At 53.2% G+C, this 14,249-nt stretch overlaps 1 protein-coding gene across 6 annotated transcripts in view; it reads right to left on the minus strand.

The window, feature by feature from the left end:
- CCDC88C (coiled-coil and HOOK domain protein 88C) overlaps positions 1-14,249 on the minus strand; it is a 126,922-nt gene that overhangs the window by 74,370 nt on the left and 38,303 nt on the right. The gene's annotated exons all lie outside the window — the stretch shown is intronic.

Consider the following 14,249-nt stretch of genomic DNA (forward strand, 5'->3'; position numbering starts at 1 on the left):
CTAGCTTTCGGCAGGTCTTTGGTACAGGCTGTAAGTGAGACTTCTCTCTTTTCAGCAGTGACTTCCCTGGGGGAGGGATAAATCACAGCTACTCTGTGCCCGTCAGAGAGGGGACACACGGGAAGTGAGCTGCCTTCTGCCCTCACACCAAGGGCCTCTGAAAGAAGGCCCAGGCACCAGCCATCGGCCATGTCCCCTTGGGGTAGGGATGGCTAACAAAGTTCTCCTTGGAGTGTGCCGACCCACCACTCATGCTTCCTAGAGCAATTCTCAGGGCACGTTGGTCTTCCCTGCCCAGATGTGCCTTGCTTTTCACAAATCGGAAGATAAAAAAATCTAATTTTACAGAAGACAAGCAAGGTAGTAGGATTCCTAAGTATTCTTGGTCCTACAAAAGTGGTCAAGAAACTCTTGACCAACAAAGCTCCTCTTATGCCTTTAAAAAAAAATGTTTCCGGGCTTCCCTGGTGGCACAGTGGTTGAGAGTCCGCCTGCTGATGCAGGGGACACAGGTTCGTGCCCCGGTCCGGGAAGATCCCACATGCCGCGGAGCGGCTGGGCCCGTGAGCCATGGCCGCTGAGCCTGCACGTCCGGAGCCTGTGCTCCGCAACGGGAGAGGCCACAACAGTGAGAGGCCCGCATACCGCAAAAAATAAATAAATAAAATAAATAAATAAATAAATAAAATGTTTCTATTGAGACACGACTTTTTTCCCAGCAGTCGCTCTACTGATGACGTGATGAATCTCTGTACTCAGTACACTGCCAACCAGCACTGATGAAGAAAAAGGGGACAATTAACACGATCGGCTAATCCCACAGGGCCCAGCTGGACACCTCAGAGCTCTCTGAATCCTGAGAATGGTGGCCTAGGCAAGCACGCCTGGAGAGGCCAACACCTTCACAGAATGTACAAAATGATTTGAGCCACTCTCCATATTATCTTTCCATGGCTCCTGCCACACCAGAAATTGAGGGGAGGGAGGGGATGCTAAACCAGGAGGAGTACCCCACTCCCAAACACACGGGCCCCTCTGCACTCAGTGTTGGAGGATGTCTTTCTTTACTATCTGAGGTCACGTGTCACCTCACCAGAGATGGTCAATGTTTTCTCAAACAAGTCTCAGTGCTGGACAGAGTCTGAGCTGCGTTACAGCCTCAGCTCTCCTTCAGGGCTTGGAAAAGTCAACGCGGAAAAAACTGTTTCTCAATTGAATGAGCTCACCAAAGGATTCCACAGTCCCTCCCTGGGGGCAAAACACACACTGAGTAAAATCAGGTAAATCCACTTCTAGCAGAAGGAAGGACTCCCAACCAGATGGGTCCATCCTGTCGTGGAGTCCCTATCCAGCCTCAACACTAAACTCAAGTGCTCAGCCCAACTTCTAGAAGATTTCCTTCTTATCACTGTCCAACCAGCTACAGTCCCCTTTGAAGTCTTGGCTGGTTTCCTCTGCCATGGTCCAACTGTCTGGAGTGCCAGCCCTATTTATCAGGGTGCTCGAAGAAGGGTGCACACGTTTATGAAGGAGATACAGAATGAGAAATCATCTTGAAGGTCTCTGCATTGCAATAATGCAAAGTGGTATTTTTATGCTTATGATTACCTAAGCAAAAGACTGCTGGAAACACTGCTAGAAAATATTGCTGGAAAATCCATGTATTCTCCTTCCAAAACTGGATGGTTCATTTTGTCTAATCAGTATTTTCTAATTTTCCCACAAGAAATATGTATCACTTGCACAATTAAGAAGTAATGTTTTATTAACAATGTTTCCATGATGTGTTCCTCTCAAAACATCATGGGCCTCCCAAAAGTTAATCCAAAATTTGGGGGCCAAAGATACCCCCAAGACCTTAACTGCTCCCGCCAAAGGACCACCAATCACATTTCCAGCAAAAACAGGCTCAGAGGTTTGAGTACAAAGGTCAGAGCTGGCCAGCAGAAATACAACATGAAACACATTAATTTCAAATGTTCTTAGTAGTCACCTTAGAAAAGTAAAAAGAAACGAGTGACAACATACAAATCATATACTTTAATTAAACCAACATTTCCAAAATACTGTTTCACCACATAACCAACATAAAACCATGAATGAGACACTTCACGTTCTTTTTTCACACTAAGTCTTTGAAATTCAGTGTGTAGTTTACACTCACAGCACATCGCAATTCAGATGCTAAACTGTCACTGGAAACACGATCTGAATCAGCAGAGTCGCAAACCGAAGTTGTTCCAAACACACTTAAAAAGTTTCCAGTAACTGAATCCAGTATCAGCTTTCTAAACAAATTAGAAATTCACTTCTTCAGTCACACTAGCCACATCTGGAGGCCCCGCCAGCCACATGTGACGTGCTAGTGGCTGCCGTGCTCTGAAACACTGGTGACGAGGGGTTCCCTGAGGAAAGCTGAGCAAATGCGTCCCCTCAGGGCGGCGGGGCCTCCACGGTGACGGGCCAGGCCCTCCGGCTACGTGAGGAGGCTGCTGACGAGGGGCCCCTCCTGCCTGGTACTCAGAACAGAAAGCCACTGTGGAGCCCGCAGCTGACACACGGGCGGGCTTGGCGGGCACTGGTCACACCCCGGCCGGCTGCGGCAGTGGGGACACGGAGCGAGGACGGAGAGCACAGGCCCCAAGGTGTGCTCTGGGTAGCCCCCAGATGTGCCAACAAGCCTTCCTGGTGCCACCCGGGCCTTTGCAAAGGCAGAAACAAAGCACACTGTCACATCCCGACGCCAGGACGAGGGATGAGGGCACACACGAGCCTTGAGGCCTCTTGTCTCATCCCATCCTTGCGGCCTGATGGCAGGAGGGAAGAGTCAGGCTTGGGGTGCAGCCCTCCCAGAGACCCCCTGCCCTCCCTCCACAGAGAACTGGGCTGCGGAGAGGCAGGAGCAGGGCAGGGGGTGGGTTTAAGCACCGAGATCCAGAGCAGATTTTGTACCCCCGTTCCCTCTCCTCTGTGCACCTGCTTTAGGTGTGTTCTGAGATCCCAGTATAAGATGCTGGGGAAACCCCAGATTCTCCTTTTCCTAAACGCAACTGCACTAACTGCATGCTGGAGGGACCTCATTGCTAACCACTTGAAACCAACTAAAAGAAAAGTCACAAAAGTAGGTCAGCGCAGGGTGGTGGTACTTGGATTCTCATGTAGCAAGGGGGTCGGGGCTAGAAAGCTCTTTGTAAGTACAAGGGGAAAGAACCCACCTGACCCCAGCCAGGCTGCAAATCTAAAATTTAGGATCTTATCGACTCTGAAGTTCCTCCCAGGGCTGTCCTGACACAAACAAGGCCCTATACCTCGGGGAGGGATGGGACGGGCAGGACACTCCAGGAAGCGTCTGGCACCCCAGCTGGGGCTCCCAGGGGCTGCATCTGGTTTCGCACACAGTGTCGATAAGCCCAGAGACTCAGACCGCCCTCGGATTGACAGCTTCCTGATCTGGACCCTCCCCAGAGGCAACCTGGGGGGACACGGGGAGTGCCGAGGGGCCGTCTTGAGGCCGTGGCACTGGCTCCCAGGGGTCACAGGTAGAGAGAAGCTCTCAGAACAGAACCAGGAAGCCGAGTGGAAGGAAGACACTCCCTTCCTATTAGAATCCTCTCATGACAAGTACAAACGTACCCAGTGGGGAAAATCCAGGACACGGGAGGGGGTGCCCCAGTCCAGGCTTCACAGGTGACAGAGCTCTGCTAGTGGCAGGAAGGATGATGCAGGAGCGGGAGAGCAGATTTCAGAGGCACCAGGTCATGCGCAGAACTCACACATGATTACAACTAAGCAAGTGGCCTTGGTGGTGGCAGGACCTCCCAGCCCCCCGAGAGTAAACGAGACCAGCACCCAGGCACGTGGCTTCACTGAACCCACGACACCAAACGCTCGTCCCTGCTGGTGAGCATGGCTCCCCACGTGTCAGAACCCAATATGGGGCCCAGGCTGTGATTCCCAGCTGGCTCCGGGAGTCACCTGGGCCCTCGTCATCCCTCCTGTCACCAGCCTTCACACAGGCCAGCGCTCCAGCCTAAACGTTCCTTCGCTCCCAAACTCCCTCAAACCTCACTCCTCCCGAGGAAGCTTCGAGCTTTCCCGAGTGTCTCCACGGTACGTGCAGGTGGTGCTAAGTCTTGAGATAACAAGATCTGGGGGATCCGTCACTGCCCTCCGGAGGTGGGGCTCTGGGGGAGGCAGGGGGACAGGGGGCGGGAAGGCAGAGGCTGGGGGCCGCACAGAGGGAGCTGGAAGGGACCCCAGGACAAGCCTGGATGCCTCACTCCACCTGGTCTGTCCCTTGGGCCAGAGGTGACCTGCGGTTCCCGGGGCTTGCAGGTGAAGCTCATTTTCTGCGTGTCGCCCAGCTGTCTCCATCAAATTGCCCAGTCCCTGTGGGAGATGGGCCTCCTAATTCCTTTCCAGCCAGTCTCTATCCAGGACTTATAAATAGAGCACCCACGGAGCCATGGCAGTGAATGTCCTGGAAGCCCTCAGGTAAGCCGTGCTTTCTCCAGGACCTCCTCCCTTGGTTGGAACAGGAGGACTCAGCTCCAGCTCCCCCCAAACCGACCCCCTCAACTTACCTCTGAGAATAAGTGTGTGTACCCCAAACTCCTAGCAAGCTATCTACTTCACCACAAAACTGTCAACAGCAGAATATTAAACGGAGGCTCTAAAACACCCACGTTCAAAATACAAATCCGAGTATGACCGGGTGTGTGTAAGGGAGCGGCACCTGAGGACTTGTGCCGCAAACCGACGCTGGGGACTGGTTAGGTGATGGAAGGTACGGCCGCGATCCTGGGTAGGAAGAGGGCAAAGAATGCTGAAATGAATAAAAGGATGCCTAACTGAATGTAGAAAATTAAAGATATGCTAAAAAAGAAGAAACCCTCAAAGGAAATATACTAAAATGACAGAACTCTCTTTTTTTTTTTTTTCCCAGTACGCGGGCCTCTCGCTGTTGTGGCCTCTCCTGTTGCGGAGCACAGGCTCCGGACGCGCAGGCTCAGCGGCCACGGCTCACGCGCCCAGCCGCTCCGCGGCATGTGGGATCTTCCCGGACCAGGGCACGAACCCGTGTCCCCTGCATCGGTAGGCGGACTCAACCACTGCGCCACCAGGGAAGCCCCAGAACTCTCTTTATTAGAGTGATCAGGACAAGAGCAAGCTTTCCCAACATTTAAAAAAGATTCTGTAATGTGGTTCTAACACCTTAAATTATTTTAGTGGCATGGCTTCCCCCAAAGAATGTCAGCAGCATCTATTTACTAGATATTGAACCGTGAACATGACAGGTCCACTAAAAAAAAAAAAAAAAAAAAAAAAAGCCTTTCTCCGGAGACAATTCACAACATATCCAACACAAAAAATGACGTGGATTATTGATTCTTTTAATCACCGCCCCCCCCAATCAAACTTTTTCCAGCATCCCCCATCAGAAATTGCAAAGCCTCCATCGGCCGGGAAGAAGAGATGCCAGCCAGGAGAACTGAGGGATGAGGGCAGAGGCTAGCTTACAGCCCTGGGCCCTGCGCTGGGACCTGAGGCAGGAGGCCCTGGGGGAAGGGGTGGGCTCCCAGACCACCGGTCCCTGGAAAATGGAGGCTCAGGGATCCCGGAGAAGTTCACCCACCGCCTGAGGCAACGTAGGGGCCTCGCTGAAAAGGCTTAAAATCGTGCCAAGGCTCATGTCAACCTTTGTGCATGCTCAAACAGAAAGGTCACTTTCTCCGCTGGTGGAAGAAAGGAAAGGTCCCGGAAAGTTGCAGGGTGGAAACACTCTGTGTGTCTGTGGCAAAGGTTATCTTCAGTTTCCATTGGAAACACTGGGATTGTTGGATTAAGCACAATGATTTCACAACAAAATGGGAAGAAATCCTTTTCTCTTGCCAAATGAATTTTATGGCTCGACATTTTGCCAGGAAGGAAGAATAAATGCTGCTAAATGCCTTGAGTTTAGGTGCACAGAATGACCCTCCATGAGAGTTTGAAAAGGAGTTGTTAACATAGAGGAAATGAGAGGGAGATCCCAGAGATGTTAAGACAAACACCCACACGAGGCATCCAGGAGGAAGATGATGCTCATGGTTGCCAAGGAGATCAGGATGGTCCAGACAGCAAAATGTGCAGTCCACACAGTCCAAGCGACACAGAGACCTATCCAATACTGAGAATCAGTAACACAAGTAGTAACAGCTTTGAGCGCGCACCCAGCACACCTTTAAGTCTGGGGTTCAGATACTCAGAAACACATATGAGCGGCCTAGCTGTGAGCTGAGAACTCTCAGCTGGTGGAAAAGGCAGGGAGGTAGACCGTCACAGCACAAAAGGACAGGTGCCAGAGCAGCACAGCATGGGGGTACTGCCAAACTCTGCCCAGGCAAGTCTGGGAAAACGTCTCAGAGGCAGCAGCCTCTAAACTGGGCTGCGGAGAATGCTTAGAGTCCCGCAGTGTAGGAGAGAGCCAGGAAACGTATTAGCTGCTAAGTGTGGCCAGCAGGTCAAACCTTTGGTTACAGTGTACTGTACATACCCTGCATTTCCCACTGGGGCGCTCTTTCATCCTCACACATCACTGGCCCCGATCACCACCAGTCAGAATCCTATCCATCCTCCGAAGGTCAGTGAAAATGTCACCTCCTCCATGAAGCCATCCTTGATGCCCTTAATCATATATGAGTTTCTTTCCCCTCAACTCCTAATGTTTCACCCTCCCACTTCTGTGGCACTTTCACATTTTGCCTCGCCAGTGACTCCCCACGCACAGGCAGCAAAAAGCAGCTAAGTGACAGCTGACAAAATGAGACCGATCAGAAAATATTCCTCAAAATTTATACTGAGTGAGGTTTTATTCTTTTTCAAGTCTCTTTTTTGGAAGTGGTGTCTTCTCTTTCTCACATGAACACGAGGACCAAGTCCTGAAAACTAACTACTCGGCTCCACTACTATAAGTTACTTCACTCCCCTGTTATTTCCTATTTTACCTAGCCAAATCGCTCACCATGTGCCTGAAGATCCCACAGCTTGTAGATGGTAACCAAAGTTCAAAACATCTCAAAGTGAATTTGTAATGCTGGTTTGAATACGCCAGGCTTTCCAACTGTAAAATCCCAAATGTGATAGTTTTATGAGCAAACAAGCAAAGCAAGGGGAATTTAAAATTCCTAAACAGTAGACGTGACTCAGATGGGAAAGCCACCACACGTATTCCAATGTCCCCAGCGTCTATTCCAGTGCCCCAAGAGAGGAGGAGAGACTGCAAACCCCACAGCCATAACTTTTCCAGAAACCGCACGGCTAAGGTTCACACAGGTGAGGTGCCTCTGGGATTCTGAAAGGCTGAGACGCTCACACGGACAGACCGAGAAAGTCAGGAGTAGTATTCCTGGCAGTCTCTGCACACATCACAGGGCTTACACTCCTGCCATCGATTAGCACTCCTCCAGACTCCCACCTCGATTTGGCCAAGAGGGGTTCCTGAACTCCCTTCCACAACATTGTGGCCCAAACAAAAACACACACCCAAACACAGGGAGGGTCCCCTCTCTTTCCTCCTCCCAACATCATGTGAAGGGGTCAGGACAAGAATCACTAGGATTTCCAGTCGGAGGGAACCACAGCACAGCGCTGGTAAAGGGATTTGACGGCGGGATGCAGAGCGAGGGCCAGGTTGGGTGCTCTGGGCTGGTGAGCTTTCCCCGAGACCACAGACCGGGGCACTTTCTAGAGTTACGCTTGTCTCATACCTTCCCTAGTGACAGCCTGCTGCCTCCACCCCCAACCAATCATGCCTCCCTCGATGCTACTCCATCTGAGAGCAACGGGGACCTGACCCCCAAACGCAGCGACACGGCCCACGTTCTGCGATGTTACAGCCAGGAGAGCGATTTTTTTAATTTAGCTGCTGAGCGGAGACGTAAGCCTGATGATTTATCCTCGGCCGCCTGTTCAGAGACGGGCCCACAGGCCACGTGCTTGTGATTCCATCTGGACGAGAGGCTCTCGTTTCCGCCACGTTCCCTCCGACTGGGGCAGGAAGCCCCAGCGAAATGAGTGGGTAATGAAGTGCTTTTATGTTAAGAGACTGTCACGTAAAGCTGCTGATAGACTCAGCCCATCTGTTCCACCTCGTTTCAATTAAGCCTGGGGTCCCCAGGGCTTGAAACTAGCTCAGGTCCGCACAAGCCTAGGAGCACCGGCTCCCCTAATGAGGCCACACCGAGTCTCAGAACCCAGCGATTTAAAGCCACCAACCTGGGCCATCTGCGGTTCCCAGATCGTCAGAAAACCCCCTACCCCTGAACACTTGGTGACTGCCTCTCCTCATGGCTGCGTTCACAGAAACAAACCAAGCCCAGCCTTTGTTCCCAGAGAGGAAAACAAATATTTCCTTTGAGCTGACCCAGGAGGAAGAGACGTGTGGGAAGGAACACCTGGAAACTCAAACACCAAGTGAGGGCAAAGCTACTCGCTGTGTGACCTCAGGCAAGTCACAGTCCCTCTGTGAGCCACACCCTCATCCGTAACAGGAGGAGGACCTTCTCTAAGGGACGTCTGGCTCCTTTAGAGGGAGGGGGGGTGAGGGTGCTGTCATAGAGAAGCACAGCACATCTTTATAGTTACTAACTCAGGGCTGCCAACTCTGAAAACAGCCAAGGGCCCACACGTCCCAGGAGAGCCAGGGGAAACCCACAGGGACGGGACTGGAGGACAATTCAAACGTCCCCGAGAACGCCTGCCACCCTCCCTTTGGGTTGCTCTGATGCTAGGAAGCATCTGTGCTGAGTTCCTGGACCAAGGAAGGTGGGGGGGGGGCAGCTCCAGAAGCACGGGCAGGGTACCACATTCATCTCCTGAGAAGAAATTCTGCCCATAAATGGTGTCTCAGGAAGCATTTTCCATGGTAAATACAAGCCTCGTCACCAGCAGCTAAAGCTGGGCTCTAGGGGAGAATGTCTGCGGTGAGGCCACCAGCAAGCAGAGGGGCAGCAGGGGCGATGGCAAGCTGGACCCATACTACCCCAGCCAACAGCAGAGGGTGGTGAGAATCAGAACTCAAAACCAGCACAGGGGGCTTCCCTGGTGGTCCAGTGGTTAAGAATCCGCCTTCCCACGCAGGGGACGCAGATCCGATCCCTGGTCGGGGAACTAAGATCCCACATGTCGCGAGGCAACTAAGCCCACAGGCCACAACTACAGAGCCCACGTGCTCTGGAGCCTGTGGGCCGCAACTACCGAGCCCGCACGTTGCGACGAAAGATCCCACGTGCCCCAACTAAGACCCGACACAGCCAAAAATAAATACATATTAAAAAAAAGAAAAAATAGGGCCTCCCTGGTAGTGCAGGGGTTGAGAGTCCGCCTGCCGATGCAGGGGACACGGGTTCGTGCCCCGGTCCGGGAAGATCCTACATGCCGCGGAGCAGCTGGGCCCGTGAGCCATGGCTGCTGAGTCTGCGTGTCTGGAGCCTGTGCTCCGCAACGGGAGAGGCCACAACAGTGAGAGGCCCACGTACCGCAAAAAAAAAAAAAAAAAAAAAAGAAAAACGAAAACCGGTAGAGCCTTATAGATTATCTATGGAACACAGAAACTGAGGCCTGGAGAGGAACATCACAGGGGGTGTAGCGTCCCCATTTGGGTCTATAAACCCAGGATTTCTCAGCTCTACCCTAGGGCTCTTTTCCTCTGCTCCAAGGAGCTCACTTCTATTCAATAGTATCTACTGAGGGCCTACTACACGCCATGACCAGGCTGCAGTGGGGATTTGGGGGAGGGAGAAGAAGGATTTAGACGTTTAGGCAGGATGGGGAGGGAGGGTGGTCCTATCCTCACACTTGAATGCCTAGAGGGGCTCAGGGCTGCCCTGTCCTCTCCTCCCAGCAAAGCAGCAGCATCCGTGCTTGGGGTTGATGCGAAGAACCCTATTTTATGGTGGTGAGGGATCCTGGAGCTACAAATCAGCAGCTGTAGAGTTCCCTTCCCTGGGCTTCTTGCAAAAGTTAACATTTTTGTTGATGGGCAGAGGGAGGGCACGGGGCTCACAGCCAGCACCACCTTTAGGCCAGAGCGCAGTGTGCGGGGTCACAGCAGGGTGGGAACACGCGTCATGCGGGGCCAGTGGAGCCACCAACACCACCAGGTCCACGGGACCCATCCTGCTCCCCTGCACCCTCGCCAGGTGGCAGCTCTAGGCTGGTTTCCTGGCACCTTCTGCCCTGGGCATGCCCAAAGAGCTCAGCGGGAGAGGGGCGGCCGTCGCCTGTCCCAGCAAGCAGCTGGGCTGGGGATCATGCGTCTCTGCAGCCACTGTGCCCCACTCTGCTCCACCCACCACTCAGGGCAGGCAGGGCCGGGGCGGGCGGCACACCCCGGCAGCCCTTACCCACTACCAGACGGTGCTGCACCAGTTCCCTCAGTCCCGGGGGACACAGGGGAGCAGAGTGTGCGTGGGCGCATCAGCGGCAGGTGGCAGCCTGCCAGGACCCGTGAGGGCAGGGAGAGGCAGGCAGGGAAGCCAGGCCACCGCTGCCACCACAGAGCGTGAGCATCGCAGGCCTCGGGGCATCACTGCTCCCTAACGCCCATCGCCCCAGGGCAGGGGCCTGGCGGGCAGGGAGAGCAGAAGGGTAGCCGTTCACTCTGTTAATTACACCACGGTATTTCCTGGGCACCTGCCGGGGGTCAGGTGGTGGTGGCAGAATACACAGACACGACCTCTGTCCTCAAATCCAGGAAATGCAGACAGACAAACAAGCTCAACAAAACCGAGAGGGAGAAGTGAGGGTGTCCAGGGTGTGTGCACGGGGCGGGGCCCTGCTCTCGGGGAGCCCACAGCCTGGCAGGGGACGGGCCTGCTGGCAAGCCTGGTGCCATAACAGAGCGGATGTGAGGCACCTGAGCTGGGGGACGATGGGAGCACACAGGAGGACTAATCCAGAAAGGCTTCCAGGAGGAGGGAGCGTTCGGCTAAAATGGAAACAAAGAGCAGGTGCCGTCCGGGTGGCAACAAAGGCAAAGGAAGTAACAGAAGACCCTCCCCCACCCTGTGTCTCCCCCCACCCCACCCCCACCCACTGCAGTCCCAGAATGGAGAAAGAGAAGCCCTGCACAGGGAGCTAGGGCCTGGCACCCGCTCTGTGCTTATCTCCACAGTGGCAGCAGTGGCTCTGGAGTCCCCTAGCCAGGTCCACCGCCAGCCTATCACTGCTTCAACCCCCCCAGGTGGCTGGACAGGGGGGTATCACACCCAACCCACAGGAGCGCCTGGCATGTAATTAGGCCCCCAATGGGTGCTGTCCCAGACACGCTCAGGGAGAACAAGCACGCCTGCCTCCTCCTGCTTCAAGGGTCCCAACCTACAACAGCCCTGCTGTGCACACATGCAGGAGGCCTGCAGCGACTGGAAAGTGAAACCCATAAGGAGACGGCCACGGCTACTGGGGTGCAGGGGCTTGTCCTGGAGATCCCCAGGCCCAGGGAAATCCTCCCCACCCCTGGGCTCAACCACACCCCTTTCCTGCTCTATCCCTCGGGGCTTAGGGCCAGGCAGGAGCATCTCAGTGTCCCTCCTTTGCTCCTGCTTTCTCTCTTTTCCCTCTGGTCTCAAGAGGAAAAGTACACACACGACAGTTTCCACTGCGAAGGGTGGCAGAGGTTTCAACGCTGAAGGGCTGGCGGGGTGCTAGGCTGAGAGTTCTAAGCGCAGGTCTTGGCTCCAGGGGCAAAGTGTGCATGGCTGATTAGCGATCCCTGCGCCCTGGGCACAGCAACAGAACTTGAGCCTCAGAGAAGGGTAAAGGCTGGAGAAGTGGGTCAAGTTCGGTGGGAGCACCGAGGGAGCAGGGAAGTCTCCGTGGCGGATAAGGGAGCGAGGTGAGACCGTATTACTGCTCCCCTCGCCCCCGCGCGCCCCTCTGAAAAAGCTGCCGGTGAAACAGGTGGTACAAGCAAACAAATCCTGCAAGCCAGTCACTTCTCGTCATCATGAGAGTTTGCAACAAATGGTCAGACTTCACCCAGAGAGCAAGAAACTCTGGAAGGTTCTTTCATTCTGTCACCAAGAACTTATTCTATAGCAGGAAACTGGGGGAGGGCAATTCAGGACACAGCTGAAAAACTGGGGAGGAGAAAGGTTAAGAAACAAGTGTGTAATAACTACCATCTCAGCAGGAAGTGAAAATCTCAACAGATGGTATCGACTTCAAGGCAGCTGTCCACGCTGGCGGGGTGGGCACCTGATGCAATGCTCTCCACCCCTCCACCCACCTCCAGCGCCTCCTTCCCTGCCCAAACCCCTCGGCTGGAAATAATCACTTCATCTGTGCCCCCTGAGCCCCAGCGCAGTGTACCCCACATTCGAGGTGACTGGGAACCCTGGGTTCCGGGGGTAGGGCACTGTAGCGTGCTCACTTCTGTATCCTCGCCCACCCCTCACTTCTGTATCCTCGCCCACCCCTGTGCTGCCCGCAGCAGACGCGCTCGCCAGCTGCTGGCTAAACTGAACCAACTGACCACAGGGAGGAAAGGTCTCAACTGGACACGCCCTCCCCCTGCTAGAGTGCAAAGAACACTTTCTTTTGAACGATGCTAAAGCAGAGCCTGGGCTCCACACTTTGTATTATCTCATTTAATCCGAACTGGCAGGGGGTACGCCTGGCCCACTAGGATTTGCCAACACAAGATGCACTTGATCAAATGTTTTTCATTGCTGGGGATCCCATAGTAAATGAGGGAGATAAAGAGGTAAATGAAAAGGTCATGCGATGTGCCAGGAAGTAAGAAGTGCTAAGAAGAAAAATAAGGGTAGGACGACCCAAGAGTGAAGGAAAATAAAGCTATTACAGACAGGTGGTCAAAGAGGGTCCTCCGATGAAGCAACAGTTGAACAAACACAAGTGGAGAGAGAGAGAGAGCATGCCAGGTGGACATGTGGAATAAGAGACTTACAGGCAGAGGGGACAGCAAATGAGAAGGTGACTAGAACATGCTGTGCAGTCCCACTGAGCCCGATACTGGTGGTGGCCCAGCCTAACCAGAGCCAGCAGTGCAGTGGTCCTCACGGTCTGACAGCCCACTCTGAAGCCTTGCGAGGCACAAGGAGTGCTCACATGAGTAACTCACCACGACACCAGGGGTTAGAAAGAGGGTTTAAGCCTGGGTGTCAGGCACAGGTGATTGGCAGCGGTATCTGGAGTGCTGTGTTAAGAAGGATTCTGAGGCCAGGTCTGGGCTCAGAGGCAGAGAGTGCGATGATTGATTAGTGATGTCTGCCTGAGCCAGAACTTAAGCGGCCATGGCACACCCTTGTGTAACCCACCCAGTGTGATAAGCACTGTAACACAGGTATAAAACTGTGAAGGGATGTGAGGGAGGGACCAGTAATCCTCTGCCACTAGTTATAAACCCGTGACCTGAACTTCGTCTGCTAAACCAGCTTCACTTTCCAAGTCTTCTTATCAGGCTGCAGGCTCCCCAGGGTAGACACTTGGACTATCTCCCTCCCCACTGCCCCCCAGGGCCTGGCACAAGCAGGGGCTCACTCGGCATTTGTCAGATGAGCTAATGAAGGGCCACGAGCCCCAGGCCAGTGTGTGTGTTCACAAGGTGAAGACCTTGAATGTGGATCCTGTAGGACAGGGGCAGAAACACTGCCCCACAGTTAGGTCACTGGGCCCTACTGCATGAGGCTCTGATCTGAGGACCTAAAAAAACAAACAAACAAACAAAACCCCTTTCTTTCATTTTTTAAAAAATTTTATCCTCTTTATTAAAAAAATTTTTTTATTGTAGTTGATTTACAATGTTGTGCCCATCTCTGCTGTACAGCAAAGTGACTCACTTATACACATATGAACGTTCTTTTTTTTCATATTCTTTTCCATTATGGTTTATCACAGGGTATTGAATATAGTTCCCTGTGCTGTACAGTAGGATCTTGTTGTTTATCCATCCTATACATTGATACACTAGTTTACATCTGCTAACTTTCATTCTCTAAAAAATAAAAGAAAAGGGAAGCTTTTCTTCAGATGTGAGCAAGGTGGGTGTAAGGACCACCAGATTTAAAGGACATTTCAGAAGAGGCAGGAGAACTAAGGCACGCAGACCTGCCCCAGCACCTGGTCACAAGGCAGGCCAGCTGCCCAGCCTCCTGCAGGGCCAGCTGAGAGCCCACACTTCAAGCAAATACAGGCACCCTCACCAGCTGTTCCTGAGCCCGAATTGAGCAGGGTGGCAGTCTGTGCCC

The sequence above is a fragment of the Aethalodelphis obliquidens genome, unplaced genomic scaffold, assembly GCF_003676395.1.
Source record: "Aethalodelphis obliquidens isolate GAN/ISIS:26980383/991018 unplaced genomic scaffold, ASM367639v1 scaffold21, whole genome shotgun sequence".
NCBI classification, from domain to species: Eukaryota; Metazoa; Chordata; class Mammalia; order Artiodactyla; family Delphinidae; genus Aethalodelphis; species Aethalodelphis obliquidens.